At 40.8% G+C, this 15,969-nt stretch overlaps 1 protein-coding gene across 1 annotated transcript in view; it reads right to left on the bottom strand.

The window, feature by feature from the left end:
- LOC109890781 (matrilin-4) overlaps nt 1-3,406 on the bottom strand; it is a 58,058-nt gene extending 54,652 nt beyond the window's left edge. The window contains exon 1 of the mRNA XM_020482809.2: nt 3,157-3,406. The gene's annotated coding sequence lies outside the window, so the exon portion shown is untranslated. The remainder of the gene's footprint in view (nt 1-3,156) is intronic.
- Between the last annotated feature and the right edge of the window lie 12,563 nt (nt 3,407-15,969).

The following is a 15,969-nucleotide window of genomic DNA, read 5'->3' as shown; positions in this document are numbered from 1 at the left end:
GTGTTAGATAATCCAAGTTTATCATTTTAAAAGGCTAATTGATCATTAGAAAACCCTTTTGCAATTATGTTAGCACAGCTGAAAACTGTTGTGCTAATTAAAGAAGCAATAAAACTTGCCTTCTTTAGACTAGTTGAGTATCTGGAACATCAGCATTTGTGGTTTCGATTACAGGCTCAAAATGGCCAGAAACAAATAACTTTCTTCTGAAACTCGTCAGTCTATTCTTGTTCTGAGAAATTGCCAAGAAACTGAAGATCTGGTACAACGCTGTGTACTACTCCCTTCACACAACAGTGCAAACTGACTCTAACCAGAATAGAAAGAGGAGTGGGAGGCCCAAGAAGACAAGTACATTACAACTGAGCAAAAGGACAAGTACATTAGACTGTCTAGTTTGAGAAGCAGATGCTTCACAAGGCCTCAACTGGCAGCTTCATGAAATAGTACCAGCATAATACCAGTCTCAACGTCAACAATGAAGAGGCGACTCCGGGATGCTGGTCTTCAGGATGAGTTCCTCTGTCCAGTGTCTGTGTCCCATCTTAATCTTTTATTTTTATCGGTCAGTCTGAGAGATGGCTTTTTCTTTGCAACTCTGCCTAGAAGGACATCATCCTAGATTCACCTATTGAATTGAGAAATAATAACTGATTTACTATGTCAGATTGACAAAATGTTTTCAGGTAATCATGTTTAAACTCAAGTACCTCCCAAATTAATTAATTGTGTCAGTTCTAGCTCTTTGAGTTGTATTCGTCCTAGCTACTAACATTTATTTCCAGTTAACTGTCACACCCTGACCATAGACAGCCCTCGGTTCTCTATGGTGTTTAGGTCAGAGCGTGACTGGGGGGGTTATCTATTTTTTATAGATTTCTAGGTTGGTGATTTGTGTGGTTCCCAATTAGAGGCAGCTGGTAGACGTAGTGTTTGGGCACTACGTCCTCACGGTCTTTGTAAGTTTTGTTATTTTGTTAGTTTCACTTAAACAAATATGTGGAACTATTCTCATGCTGCGCCTTGGTCTACTCATTTCCAAGATCGTGACATTAACAAGAAGATTGAAGATTTCAGTAGGGAGCTTTATGCTCCCATCTACCCCACATAACAAAATACTACTGTTTACAAAAAAATACTATGGTGCTTACTATAGCATTCTATAGTAGTAAACTGTAGTGTGCTATACTCTTTAGTATCTCTCGATCATGTGTAGTACGTATTATAGAATTTTGTAATATACTGTAGAATACTATATTACACACTTTTCTATCCCTCAATCGTGTGTAGAGCTTACTATAGAATTGTGTAGCATACTGTAGAATACTATACTACACACTGTAGTATCCCTCAATCATGTAGTGCTTACTATATATTTTTTAAATATACTGTAGAATACTATACTACACATTGTATTATCCCTTGATTGTGTAGTGCTAACTATAGAATGTTGTAGTAGAATACTATACAATTTGCATATGCCCTTTCCCCTCCCTCATATTTGTGACTATATATTTTGTTCCCTACAGGTTAAAGAAAAGAGCAGAAGAACTGAACCTAGCCATTCATTCCCCAGTCCTACCTACTTACAGGTTATGGAAAATGTATTTGTCCGGTAGGTTTCTTCAAGGAGAAAGCCCCAAAAAGATCATAAAATAGGATAATAAAAAAATGTATTAAACAGACTACAGTATGCTACACTAATGTCTGCAAAACACCACAGTCATATCAGCAAAAACACAACAGTAAATACCACAGTGTTCATTGTAATGTTTTTGTGCAAAAACACCAGTGGATAGTATAGTATATAAATATAGTAATACAACTATTTTTCCTGTGGGGTTTCTTTCTCACCGATGAGCTTCTCTGCCAGTTCCTAAGCCAGCAGTTGTTAAGGTATGGTTGCGAAATATGCTTGGTATTATTCTAATGAGTTCTACCTCCCCCAAAAAGACAAGACAAAATTTTGTCAATTAATTTCTACATGAATGAACCTGGTGCACATCAAGTTCCACCAATTTAATTAAGTAAATTCTACAAGAGGGGAGAAAGAGGTGTGAGAGGAAGGGGGAGAGAGAGAGGGAGGAAGGGAGAGTGAGCTACACATTCATAGTGAGTGAAGAGAATAGACAGTTGTGGCTGGCTATGTGGCTGGAAGGGAGTTGAGTGACAGCTTGAGCACATATTCAGATTAAGACACAGCAGCTTCTTGTTCCTTCTCGATTGGAAGCAGATGTGGACTTTGCTACTGTTAGCAGTTTCTCCTGCCTCTTCTTCTCCAGGCAGTCACTGTGCACCCACACATACCGGCAGTTAGCACCCTCAACACACTCGCTCTACAAAACACAATGTTGCATTGATAACCAGGTTGTATAGAATCACTTTTTGTTTTTTAAACTAACCGCAATTCTCATTATACACAATTTCACTGGGAGATGTGGGTTTGTTGGATATTATCCTGTTTGATGATAGTTTCTAAATAATGAATTGTACTAAATGATAGTGTAAGCCAAGTTTTGTTTAAGGTATACTTTTTAAACTGCAATTTAATAATAGCATTTCATCAAACCATTAGCCTAATAAGCACAGATTGGCAAATATAGATTTGACTAATTCCATCCTATCCCAATGAACTCTTTAAAGATAATCATTATCTAGTCCAGCACAAACCAATAGGCTACCAGCAACTTCTGCTGCAATTTCTACTACAGTAATGTATTTGCCTAACACTAATACTAACAACATAAGTTGTAAATATTTGTAATAGTTTTACTACAAAGCATTTCTTATCTTCAAGTGTAGACTACCGTGACTGCACAGTAGTGCATACATAGCTTTGATATGACTGAGCAGTATAGGTGTATATAAATTAGCTACACCTCAGGGATAGACTTCATATTGGCAACTCTTATTATACCCTATGATGGTAACATCAGAAATGACAATCCCATAGTGCCGCTAATGAAGGGTCAGACAGACATTTCCTTACTGGGTCATGTTGCCTGTTTGACCAAAATATTTATTTGCCTATAGAGTAGCAAAACAAAACACACTGACACTGGTCTATAGATATGCAGTCAGTGAATACTGAAAAAAAAACATGCTCTCTCCATTACATTTTCAGCATCGCTGCAGAATTCCTTGGACCCTACTCACCTGTACCCACCCGGGGATTCGCTCACTCTCCTGGGAATGATGCTGGGTAGGACGGAACCTTGGCCGTTGGAATGGAACAGGTAAGCTACTGCTGTAAATGCAACTTTTTAAAACACACAAAATGCTTGTTGTGACTCACAAAAAGTCCAAGTAAAAGTAAAGGTATCCAAGATTCAAGTCACCAAGCTGGGAGGAATGAGTGTTCCTGTGAGGTTTTTGCCTCGTCTCAACTGGTATTCTGTCATGGAATGAAGGAGTGGAGGCTCATGCAGGTATTAAAATACAGGCAATGACAGTGCAAGTGTAGACCCCACCCCCCTTTGAAATAGGAACCACTGGGAAGGCACAGTAGGGACACATGCCAGGACTGGGATGATCTTGCGCCTTTTGTGTGGAATACAATAAATTCAAACTTAGAGATGACTAAATAAAGTTTAATGAAACTATTTAACTCTAGGCTACCCACTGTGCTTTTCCAAATGACCAATGCTAATACTGTAACAACGACTTACCAATGACAACATTAACAGTAATTTTGGCCTAGTTTCGTAACTGTTGGAGTGCATTTTGTTTACTTCATGACTATGTAGCCATGCATGGTGTAAAAAAACAGTAGGTCTGTGCTCCTGATGCCGTGACCTCTAGGAGAAAGTCTAATTTAAACTCCTGGCACCCTGGTGTTTAGGCAGACAGCTCAAGTCAACTGTGAACCCAGGGTCAAATAAGAGCTCAGTGATCTGGACAAAACATTCTCTGAACTTAGAGCCCCACTCACATCTTAAAGTCTATATAAGGGAAAATAGTTGTAAGAGTGAAGTTATTGTGAGACAATTCAATGAGACATTTTAACATACATCACTATGTCTACAGAAACGAGACGAGCATATAAAACTGAACTGGTACATAAAAGTCAGTGGGAAAACTACTGTACATACAGTAAGCTTGGATGTTTTTATTATTTTGCTATAATGTGTTTGGCTTAGGGATTTGCCAGTGATGGACAGTTGTTGTCCTGTGCGTTTAAACCCCAATTTTATTATATGGTGCCCGGTTTCATGTTAGCAATGGAACTTGGGCTTCAGAGTGTTTTAGCGATGCATCTTTCCAACACAACGGTGTTCCCCAAAACACTACGCAGAGAGAACGATTGCTAAGTGGGTTGTTGAGGCATGTGTCGATACTGATACAGATGTTAGATCTTAACTCAATCACTATTTTGCCATAGAGAATTTTTCTGATGCATCAAGGCTGAATCACAACCGGCCGTGATTGGGAGTCCCATAGGGCGGTGCACAATTGGTCAAGCGTCGTCCAGGTTTGGCGGGTGCAGGCCGCCATTGTAAATAAGAATTTGTTCTTAACTGACTAGTTAAATAAAAGGTGAAATAAAATACAATCAAGACAAGATAGATATAGGTCTCCACTAATCTATGACAAACAAGTTTCTAGTGTATCCTAAGGTTATGAATGAATTCAAAATGTAGTTCAACAGTGGTCTGGGGTGGTCTAGCGGTTAGGGTGACTGCATTCAGCACGCACATATAGACCTACTGAGTTGATATGGGTTTGATTTAGTTACACATTTCAAATATGGACAGTCCAGGGTTATTTTACCCCCAATGTTCATAAGAAATCAGTCAGTAGACTACACCAACATTCAAAGGTTATGGTATGCGTGATAAACAAGGAAGTACTTTATTTCTATTGTACGAAATGCTTGTCAAATAGATAAATCGCCCTTGGCTTATTCTGACCCTTTACTCAGTACTTTGTTGAAGCGCCTTTGGCAGCGATTACAGCCTCGAGTCTTCTTCGGTATGACGCTACAAGCTTGGCACACCTGTATTTGGGAAGTTTCTCCCTTTTCTTCTCTGCAGATCCTCTCAAGGTCTGTTAGGTTGTATGGGGAGCGTCGCTGCACAGCTATTTTCAGGTCTCTCCAGAGATGTTCGATCAGGTTCAATTCCGGGCTCTGGCTGGGCCACTAAAGGATTTTCAGAGGCTTGTCCTGAAGCCACTCCTGTGTTGTCTTGGCTGTGTGCTTAGAGTCCTTGTCCTGTTGGAAGGTGAACCCACACCTCAGGCTGAGGTCCTGAGTGCTCTGGAGCAGGTTTTCATCAAGAATCTCTCTTTACTTTGCTCTTTTCATCTTTTCCTCAGGTCAAATAAACGTTCCTACTGACTTATTTTATTCGTTTCCTTACTGGTCTCGTAGTCCCGGTCGCTGTAAAACATCCCACAGCATGATACTGCCACCACCATGCTTCACCGTACGGATGGTGCCAGGTTACCTCGAGGAGTGACACTTGGCATTCAGACCAGAAACTTCAATCTTGGTTTCATCAGACCATAGAATCTTGTCCTTTGGTGCCTATTTGGCAAATTCAAAGCAGGCTGTCATGTGCCTTTTATTGTTGAGTGGCTGGCCACTCTACCATAAAGGCCTAATTGGTGGAGTGCTGAAAGATGGTTGTCCTTCTGGAAGGTTCTCCCATCTCAGGTTGTTGGTCACCTCCCTGACCAAGGCCCTTCTCCCCCGATTGCTCAGTTTGGCTGGGCAGCCGGCTCTGGGAAGAGTCTTGGTTGTTCCAAACTTCTTCCATTTAAGAATGATGGACTCCACTGTGTTCTTGGGCCCCTTCAACGTTGCAGAAATATTTTGGTAGCCATCCCCAGATCTGTGCCTCGACACAATCCTGTCTCAGAGCTATACAGACAATTCCTTTGACCTCATAGCTTGGTTTATGCTGTGACATTCCAAATCATGTCCAATCAATTGAATTTACCACAGGTGGACTCCAATCAAGTTGTAGAAACCTCTCAAGGTTGACCAATGGTAACAGGATGCACGTGAGCTCAAATTCGAGTCACATAGCACATAGACTGTTAGTTATGTAAGGTATTTCTGTTTTTTCTATACATTAGCAAAACATTAAAAAAAAAAATCTGTTTTCACTTTGTCATTATGGGGTATTGTCTGTAGATTGATGGGGATTTTTTTTATTTAATCCATTTCAGACTAACAAAATGTGGAAAAAGTCAAGGGGTCTGAATACTTTCCAAATGCACTGTATACACGGATGTGATAGTTTATGAACTATAGTATGAATTAATCACAATCCAAGCCTATTCATTAGACAAAAACTGCAGCTCCAATGGAACAATAAGCTTCACAGTGCAACACCACTATTCTGGCTATTAATCATCCTTAAAAGTCAGTTAAATAAGCTTTTTTACTATCTCAATAAATCGTAGCCTGTATGATATCATGCATGCAAGCTTACCTCAAATCAAACTTTATTTGTCACATGCGCTGAATAAAATACCGTGAAATGCTTATTTACAAATCCTTTCCTGAACTGCATTGTTGGTTAAGAAAATATGTACCAAATAAACGTTAAAAAAGGACCATGTAACACAATAAAATAACAATAACGAGGCTATATACTGGGGGTACAGTTTAGTCTAGGTAATTTGTACATGTATAGTGGCTTGCGAAAGTATTCACCCTTGGCATTTTTCCTATTATGTTGCCTTACAACCTGGAATTAAAATGGATTTTGGGGGGTTTGTATTATTTGATTTACACCACATGCCTACCACTTTGAAGATACAAAATATGTTTTATTGTGAAACAAACAAGAAATAAGAATGAAACTTGAGCGTGCGTAACTATTTTATTTTATTTGTTTTTATTTTCCCGCTATTTCACTAGGCATGTCAGTTAAGAACAAATTCTTATTTTTCAATGACGGCCTAGGAACAGTGGGTCATCTGCCTTGTTCAGGGGCAGAATGACAGATTTTTACCTTGTCAGCTCGGGGATTCAATCTTGCAACCTTTCGGTTACTAATCCATCGCTCTAAACCCCCCCCCAAGGCAATACTTTGTAGAGCCACCTTTTGCAGCAGCAATTACAGCTGCAAGTCTCATGGGGTATGTCTCTATAAGCTTGGCACATCTAGCCACTGGGATTTTTTCCCATTCTCCAAGGAAAAACTGCTCCAGCTCCTTCAAGTTGAATGGGTTCCACTGGTGTACAGCAGTCTTTAAGTCATACCACAGATTCTCAATTGGATTGATCTCTGGTCCAAGACATTTAAATGTTTCCCCTAAAACCACTCGAGTGTTGCTTTAGCAATATGCTTAGGGTCATTGTCCTGCTGGAAGGTGAACCTCGGTCCTAGTCTCAAATCTCTGGAAGACTGAAACAGGTTTCCCTTAAGAATTTCCCTGAATTTAGCGTCATCCATCATGCCTTAAATTCTGACCAGTTTCCCAGTCCCTGCCAACGAAAAACATCCCCACAGCATGATGCTGCACCACCATTCTTCATTGTGGGGATGCGGTTCTCGGGGTGATGAGAGATGTTGAGTTTGCGCCAGACATAGCGTTTTCCTTGATGGCCAAAAAGCTAAATTTGAGTCTCATCTGACCAGAGTACCTTCTTCCATATGTTTGGGGTGTCTCCCACATGCCTTTTGGCGAACACCAAACGTGTTTGCTTATTTTTCTTTAAGCAATGGCTTAAAGATACTCCATTCTCCGCTGTGGAGCTTTGCAGCTCCTTCAGGGTTATCTTTGGTCTCTTTTTTGCCTCTCTGATTAATGCCCTCCTTGCCTGGTCCCTGACTTCTGGTGGGCAACCCTCTCTTGACAGGTTTGTTGTGGTGCCATATTCTTTCAATTTTTTTATAATAGATTTAAATGGTGCTCCGTGGGATGTTCAAAGTTTCAGATTTTTTTTATAACCCAACCCTGACCTGTACTTCTCCACAACTTTGTCCCTGACCTGTTTGGCGAGCTCCTTGGTCTTCATGGTGCCGCTTGCTTGGTGGTGCCCCTTGCTTAGTGGTGTTGCAGACTCGGGGGGCCTTTCGGAACAGGTGTATGTATATTGAGATCATGTGACAGATTGCACCCTGGTGGACTTTATTGAACTATTTATGTGACTTCTGACGGTAATTGGTTTCACCAGATCATATTTAGGGCCTTCATAGCAAAGGTGGTGAATACATATGCACACACCACTTTTCCGTTTAAAAAATAATATTTTTTAAATATTTTGAAACAAGTAATTTTTTTTAATTTCACCAATTTGGACTATTTTGTGTATGTCCATTACATGAAATCCAAATAAAAAATATATTTGAATTACAGGTTGTAATGTAAATAGTCCAGGTGGCCATTTGATTAATTGTTCAGAAGTCTTATGGCATGGGGGTAAAAGCTGTTAAGGAGCTTTTTGGTCCTAGACTTGGCACTCTGGTACCGCTTGCCATACGGTAGTAGAGAGAACAATCTATGACTTTGGTGACTGGAGTCTTTGACCATTTTTTAAACTTTCCTCTGACACGCCTAGTATATACAGTGCCTTGCGAAAGTATTCGGCCCCCTTGAACTTTGCAACCTTTTGCCACATTTCAGCCTTCAAACATAAAGATATAAAACTGTATTTTTTTGTGAAGAATCAACAACAAGTGGGACACAATCATGAAGTGGAACGACATTTATTGGATATTTCAAAAATGTTAACAAATCAAAAACAAAAAAATTGGGCGTGCAAAATTATTCAGCCCCCTTAAGTTAATACTTTGTAGCGCCACCTTTTGCTGCGATTACAGCTGTAAGTCGCTTGGGGTATGTCTCTGTCAGTTTTGCACATCGAGAGACTGAAATGTTTTCCCATTCCTCCTTGCAAAACAGCTCGAGCTCAGTGAGGTTGGATGGAGAGCATTTGTGAACAGCAGTTTTCAGTTCTTTCCACAGATTCTCGATTGGATTCAGGTCTGGACTTTGACTTGGCCATTCTAACACCTGGATATGTTTATTTTTGAACCATTCCATTGTAGATTTTGCTTTATGTTTTGGATCATTGTCTTGTTGGAAGACAAATCTCCATCCCAGTCTCAGGTCTTTTGCAGACTCCATCAGGTTTTCTTCCAGAATGGTCCTGTATTTGGCTCCATCCATCTTCCCTGTCCCTGCTGAAGAAAAGCAGGCCCAAACCATGATGCTGCCACCACCATGTTTGACAGTGGGGATGGTGTGTTCAGGGTGATGAGCTGTGTTACTTTTACGCCAAACATAACGTTTTGCATTGTTGCCAAAAAGTTCAATTTTGGTTTCATCTGACCAGAGCACCTTTTTCCACATGTTTGGTGTGTCTCCCAGGTGGCTTGTGGCAAACTTTAAACGACACTTTTCATGGATATCTTTAAGAAATGGCTTTCTTCTTGCCACTCTTCCATAAAGGCCAGATTTGTGCAATATACGACTGATTGTTGTCCTATGGACAGAGTCTCCCACCTCAGCTGTAGATCTCTGCAGTTCATCCAGAGTGATCATGGGCCTCTTGGCTGCATCTCTGATCAGTCTTCTCCTTGTATGAGCTGAAAGTTTAGAGGGACGGCCAGGTCTTGGTAGATTTGCAGTGGTCTGATACTCCTTCCATTTCATTATTATCGCTTGCACAGTGCTCCTTGGGATGTTTAAAGCTTGGGAAATCTTTTTGTATCCAAATCCGGCTTTAAACTTCTTCACAACAGTATCTCGGACCTTGTTTGATTGTATTTATCATCATTAGTCATTTAGGTCAACATTGGATCATTCAGAGATCCTTACTGAACTTCTGGAGAGAGTTTGCTGCACTGAAAGTAAAGGGGCTGAATAATTTTGCAAGCCCAATTTTTCAGTTTTTGATTTGTTAAAAAAGTTTTGAAATAATCCAATAAATGTTGTTCCACTTCATGATTGTGTCATGTGTCACTTGTTGTTGATTCTTCACAAAAAAATACAGTTTTATATCTTTATGTTTGAAGCCTGAAATGTGGCAAAAGGTCGCAAAGTTCAAGGGGGCCGAATACTTTCGCAAAGCACTGTAGGTCCTGGATGGCATGAAGCTTGGCCCCAGTGAAGTACTGGGCCATACGCTTTACCCTCTATAGCGCCTTATGGTCAAATGCCGAGCAGTTGCCATACCAGACGGTGATGCAACTGGTCAGGATGCTCTCGATGGAGCAGCTGTAGAACATTTTGAAGATCTGGGGACCCATGCCTAATCTTTTCAATCTCCTGAGGGGAAAAGGTGTGGCGTACCCTCTTCACGACTGTCTTGGTGTGTTTGGACCATGATAGTTTGTTGTTGAGGTTGTCACCAAGTAACTTGAAACTCTCAACCTGCTGAAACTGCAGCCCCGTCAATGTTAATGGGGGCTTGTTCGGCCTGCCTTTTCCTGTTGTCTACAATCAACTCATTTGTCTTACTCACATTGAGGGAGAGGTTGTTATCCTGGCACCACACTGCCATGTCTCTGACCTCCTCCCTATAGGCTGTTTCATAGTCGTCGGTCATCAGGCCTACCACTGTTGTGTCGTCAGCAAACTTAATGATGGTGTTGGAGTCATGTTTGGCCACGCAGTTGTGGGTGAACAGGGAGTATAGGAGGGGACTAAGCACGCACCCATGAGGGGCCCCAGTGTTGAGGATCACTGTGGCAGACGTGTTGTTGCCTACTCTTACCACCTGGGGCGGCCTGTCAGGAATTCCAGGATCCAGTTACAGAGGGAGGTGTTTAGTCCCAGGGTCCTTAGCTTAGTGATGAGCTTTGTGTGCACTATGGTGTTGAAGACTGAGCTGGAGTCAATGAACAGCATTCTCACATAGGTATTCCTTTTGTCCAGGTGGGAAAGGGCAGTGCGGAGTGCGATTAAGGTTGCATCATCTGTGGATCTGTTGGGGCGGTATGCGAATTGTAGTGGGTCCAGGGCAGTGGTTCCCAAACTTTTTATACTCTCGTACCCCTTCAAACATTCAATCTCCAGCTGTGTACCCGCTCTAGCACCAAGGTTAGAGCACCCTCAAATGTAGTTATTTTGCCATCATTGTAAGCCTGCCACACACTATACGATACATTTATTAAACGTATGAGTTTATTACAACCAGGCTTGTGGGAAGTGACAAGGCTCTTACAGGACAAGGGCACTACTAATATAATAATCAATTATTTTGCTCTTTATTTAACCATCTTACATAAAACCTTATTTGTTCATCGACAATTGTGAATATCTCACCACAGGTTAATGAGAAGGGTGTGCTTTAAAGGATGCACATAAATCTGCAATATTGGGTTGTTTTGGAGAGTCTCAGTCTTAAATCATTTTCCACACACAGTATGTGCCTTTATTTAGTTCATGTGCTATTGAGGGCCGAGAATCCACTCTCACATACAGTGGGGCAAAAAAGTATTTAGTCAGCCACCAATTGTGCAAGTTCTCCCACTTAAAAAGATGAGCGAGGCCTGTAATTTTCATCATAGGTACACTTCAACTATGACAGACAAAATGAGAAAATCACATTGTAGGATTTTTAATGAATTTATTTGCAAATTATGGTGGAAAATAAACTGTTGTTATTGACCAAATACTTATCTCAATACTTTGTTATATTCCCTTTGTAAGTCTTCACAAGGTTTTCACACACTGTTGCTGGTATTTTGTCAAATTCCTCCATGCAGATCTCCTCTAGAGCAGTGATGTTTTGGGGCTGTTGCTGGGCAACACAGACTTTCAACTCCCTCCAAAGATTTTCTATGGGGTTGAGATCTGGAGACTGGCTAGGCCACTCCAGGACCTTGAAATGCTTCTTATGAAGCCACTCCTTCGTTGCCCGGGCGGTGTGTTTGGGATCATTGTCATGCTGAAAGACCCAGCCACTTTTCATCTTCAATGCCCTTGCTGATGGAAGGAGGTTTTCACTCAAAATCTCACGATACATGGCCCCATTCATTCTTTCCTTTACACGGATCAGTCATCCTGGTCCCTTTGCAGAAAAACAGCCCCAAAGCATGATGTTTCCACCCCCATGCTTCACAGTAGGTATGGTGCAACTCAGCATTCTTTGTCCTCCAAACACGACGAGTTGAGTTTTTACCAAAGTTATATTTTGGTTTCATCTGACCATATGACATTCTCCCAATCTTCTTCTGGATCATCCAAATGTTCTCTAGCAAACTTCAGACGGGCCTGGACATGTACTGGCTTAAGCAGGGGGACACGTCTGGCACTGCAGGATTTGAGTCCCTGGCGGCGTAGTGTGTTACTGATGGTAGGCTTTGTTACTTTGGTCCCAGCTCTCTGCAGGTCATTCACTAGGTCCCGTGTGGTTCTGGGATTTTTGCTCACTGTTCTTGTGATCATTTTGACCCCACGGGGTGAGATCTTGCATGGAGCCCCAGATCGAGGGAGATTATCAGTGGTCTTGTATGTCTTCCATTTCCTAATAATTGCTCCCACAGTTGATTTCTTCAAACCAAGCTGCTTACCTATTGCAGATTCAGTCTTCCCAGCCTGGTGCAGATCTACAATTTTGTTTCTGGTGTCCTTTGACAGCTCTTTGGTCTTGGCCACAGTGGAGTTTGGAGTGTGACTGTTTGAGGTTGTGGACAGGTGTCTTTTATACTGATAACAAGTTCAAACAGGTGCTATTAATACAGGTAACAAGTGGACAGAGGAGCCTCTTAAAAAAGTTGCTACAGGTCTGTGAGAGCCAGAAATCTTGCTTGTTTGTAGGTGACCAAATACTTATTTTCCACCATAATTTGCAAATAAACTCATAAAAAATCCTACAATGTCATTTTCTGGATTTTTTAATCTAATTTTGTCTGTCATAGTTGAAGTGTACCTATGATGAAAATTACAGGCCTTTCTCATCTTTTTAAGTGGGAGAACTTGCACAATTAGTGGCTGACTAAATACTTTTTTGCCCCACTGTAGGTATGTGGTCGCAAAGGGAATCAGTATCTTAACAGCACGATTTGCCAGGGCAGGATACACTGAGTGCAGCCCAATTCAGAAATCTGGCAGTGGCTATGATTAAATTCAATTTTCACCGAACCGCTTGTTCAATGAGGCTCTCTTGTTCAGATATTGGTTAGTGGACTGGAGGCAGGGCATGAAAGGGATAATGAATCCAGTTGTTTGTGTCATCCGTTTCGGGAAAGTACCTGCGTAATTGCACACCCAACTCTCTCAGGTGCTTCGCTATATCACATTTGACATTGTCCGTAAGCTTGAGTTCATTTGCACACAAAAAATCATACAACGATGGACAGACCTGTGTGTTGTCAATGTTCATGCAGACAGAAAAGGTCCACCTTCTTAATCATAGCATCAATTTTGTCCCGCACATTGAATATAGTTGCGGAGTGTCCCTGTAATCCTAGATTCAGATCATTAAGGTGAGAAAAAACCTCACCCAGATAGGCCAGTCGTGTGAGAAACTCAGAACATTATGGTCAGTAAAGAGAACTTTAAGCTTGTCTCTCGAATTTTAAAAAAAGTGTACATTTTCCCCCCTTGATAACCAGCACACAAAAAAAGTGTTAAATGGTTGCTGCCCATATCATTGCATAGTGCAGAAAATACACGAGAGTTCAGGGACCTTGCTTTAACAAAGTTAACCATTTTTACTGTAGTGTCCAAAACGTCTTTCAAGCTGTCAGGCATTCCCTTGGCAGCAAGAGCTTCTCGGTGGATGCTGCAGTGTACCCAAGTGGCGTACGTGCGTTACCACTCCACTGTCTCGCTGTCATGGCTTTTGAGACATCAGTACAGATACCAACATGAGCAGCAGCTACGTTTAGCTACATACTCTCTCATGGGAATTCCACTTATGGTCTGTGATTGGATGTTAATTATTTGACTAGGCTACCTGTATTTGACATTGTGTTGTTATTTCGCTGAACACTAGATGGTTTAATTGTATTTTTGGCTACTCAGGTGAGAAAAAACCTCACCCAAATTTATTTTCCCATTGGAAAATATAAATGGACTGTTTGAAAATGTGACAAAAAAAAAAAATGTGAATCACCCGACGGCATTGCCTAGAATACCTGGTCTAGGGTATTCGGGATGATGCTATTGATGTGAGCCTATTTTTTTATGGTCAGTACTGAGGAGATTGATTCTGTTACTTGTTATTGATGTCAGATATTTCCATTTTGGGGTAGTTGTTCACTGAATTGCTAGCACTAGTTGCTCATGCTGCTACAGTGGCTACAATGTCGCTACAAACTTCTTGCGCTTGGTGGATTGTGAATGCATTGTGACATGCTGCTGCCTTCGAATCACGTTCCAAATGGCAGTAACCTACTGGAAAAGTGCTACATACTAAAGGTACGTGTCTTTTGAGGCAGGTCTTTGGATTGGTTAAATAATAACAGTATACAACTCCAACATTAGTTTCTGTTCACACAAAGTGTCAAAACATTGCAGAGCACTGAGCGTGAACTTAAGATGTTCAGGGTTTAAGCTCGCGGCTCAGACCAGTGCGCTACAGCAATGCTGTAGGAAGCTGTGAGAATACTTGATGATATTAGTATGGTTGGTTTGCGGTCTTCCACAAACCATAGCCCCCTAGGTACGGTATTGAATCGTATAGCCTCCAAACACCGCTTCCAGCTGCCCCCTGGCAGCGATTATATATTTAAATATTTCTTCAAATCCTCCTGCTGCAGGATTATTTTCCTCCTGTGACGAAATGGGTAATATTAAGATCCGACATCTGTAAGACTGAAAGGCAGCACTGCTCTCTGATCAGCTGTTCTGTGAAGAGAGTAGTACACAGCGTTGTACCAGATCTTCAGTTTCATGGCAATTTCTCGCATGGAATAGCCGTCATTTCTCAGAGCAAGAATAGACTGATGAGTTTCAGAAGAAAGTTATTTGTTTCTGGCCATTTTGAGCCTGTAATCGAACCCACAAATGCTGATGCTCCAGATACTCAACTAGTCTAAAAGAAGGCCAGTTGTATTCCTTTTTTAATCAGCACAACAGTTTATAACATTTCAACATTTCATAACATAATTGCAAAAGGGTTTTCTTGATCAATTAGCCTTTTAAAATGAAACATTTGGATTAGCTAACACAACGTGCCATTGGAACACAGGAGTGATGGTTGCTGATAAAGGGCCTCTGTACGCCTATGTAGATATTCCATTAAACATCAGCCGTTTCCAGCTACAATAGTCATTTATAACATTATAAATGTCTACACTGTATTTTTGATCAATTTTATGTTATTTTAAAGCTTTTCTTTCAAAAACAAGGACATTTCTAATTGACTCAACTTTTGAACAGTAGTGTGTGGATGTATTTGTCACAAATGTATAAGTTGTACAGTTATTTATTAAAAATTAAGTTGTTCAATTTGACACTGTAAAACCTAGCAGTACTATTTATTTATCTGAGAGTGAGGCAGATATATAGAATTCAGCAAAAACATGATTTGTATCTCTGAAATGAAACCATAAAGTAATAGATTTGTCATGAACGACCACATGCCATGATTAGATTGCGAAAAAACACATGGTCTTTCATAATTTCTTTAAACAATAAAGCTAATTTACCAACATTTCTGAAAAAGGATATATAGCATTTTGGAATTAAACTCTTCAATTTCAAAGACATGGCAACTTTGTATTTAACAACGCACTTAGCTGTTCTACGAGTGTTCTGAGGCAGTAGGGGAAACAAGCATTTTCAAGAGCAACTTTAGTAATGATGGTTTTGGGAAACGGCTCGGAGATTTGCTCTTACGAAGGTTCTAACGATTAATTTAGCCTTAAGATGCTTTTGGGAACCGGCCCTGATCTGCTATCCAAGCACCTGTCTTGGAATTTTCTCACAATGTCTTTGGTTGTGTGTAGTTTGACTTCTGAAAAATTACGAGAAGGCCCTTTACAGGAATTATTTTACTCAGGCCCTATGCACAACAGCTACAGCAAGAGTGTGCCAGTGCCAATTATGGGTCCT

Source organism: Oncorhynchus kisutch, linkage group LG5, assembly GCF_002021735.2.
Source record: "Oncorhynchus kisutch isolate 150728-3 linkage group LG5, Okis_V2, whole genome shotgun sequence".
NCBI lineage: Eukaryota > Metazoa > Chordata > Actinopteri > Salmoniformes > Salmonidae > Oncorhynchus > Oncorhynchus kisutch.
This window is presented reverse-complemented; position numbering and strand designations above follow the sequence as displayed.